The sequence below is a fragment of the Fulmarus glacialis genome, unplaced genomic scaffold (genome assembly GCF_000690835.1).
Source record: "Fulmarus glacialis isolate BGI_N327 unplaced genomic scaffold, ASM69083v1 scaffold26565, whole genome shotgun sequence".
NCBI classification, from domain to species: Eukaryota; Metazoa; Chordata; class Aves; order Procellariiformes; family Procellariidae; genus Fulmarus; species Fulmarus glacialis.
The window spans coordinates 1-1,047 of record NW_009215337.1 but is presented as its reverse complement, the minus strand read 5'-3'; positions in this window follow the sequence as shown (position 1 = coordinate 1,047).

Sequence of the window (1,047 nt, the reverse complement as noted above, 5' to 3'; positions counted from 1 at the left end):
CCCCCCCGGCTCTGTACACGATGTCGTCCAGCGCCACCGTCCCCTCCATCGGCCACCTCCGCGTGGTGATCTCAAAGATGATCTGTGAGTGAAGATGGGATCTGGGGGGGTGATGCACGGGGAGGGCACCCCACACCCCCAGAGGATACCCTGCACCCCAGGGTGGCCCCGCTCACCTGGAACTCACTGGGGCTCTGCACAGGCACCACGCCACCCCGCCAGCCCCGGCTCCGGTGCCCCTCCACGCTCCACACCGTTCGCTGCCCCGATGCACTGTGCAGCATCACCCGCAGCTCCCCGCTGGCTGCAATGTGGAGAGGGACAGGCGCCCCGCCATCAATGGCCGCCCGGAGCCCCCAAGAGCCACCGGCCATCCCAGCCGTGCCATCCTCCCCTGGGATGGCAGCACCCCGTGGGAACAGACCATCCCCACCACCCAGCCGGAGTTGAAACAGTGTCCACGGTCCTGTGGGTGGGAAGGGAGTCTGCAGCCCCTGACCGAGCCCTCTACTCCCATCGTGGGCTCATTACACCCTCCCCAGGGACAGCACCTCCTCCCTGCACCTGCAGTGCTTACAGAGGTGCTCCGGGATGTCCATGTGGTACCAGAACCATAGGCAGGAGTCGGCAGCAGCAGGCAAGGAGGCGGCAGCAGCAGGCAGGTGCTTGCTCTCCAGACGGGCAGTGGTGCCCCCCGGGCCCAGCACGCTGGTGTCGAAGTGCACATAGTGACCTGGATGGGCAGGGACAAAGCGCTGGGTGTCCCCCAGTTCTGCAGCCCACCCCATGTGTCCTGCTCCCCCTCAAAATGCCCAGAGCGGTGCCCAGAGGATTGCACCCCCCCAGCCCCACTCCTCACTGCCTTTGGGGATGAGCCGTCTCTCTCGGGTGAGGAGAGGACAGCGATGCTGTGGAGCCAGGCCCACTGGGACACATGGGAGGGGAGGGATATTCATGGGTGACCCCGTCCATTCCCAGCTCCTCTTCTTCCCTCTGGCCATGCCAGGGTGTCCTGGGAGGGATGGGTGTCTCCTACCATTCTTTGTG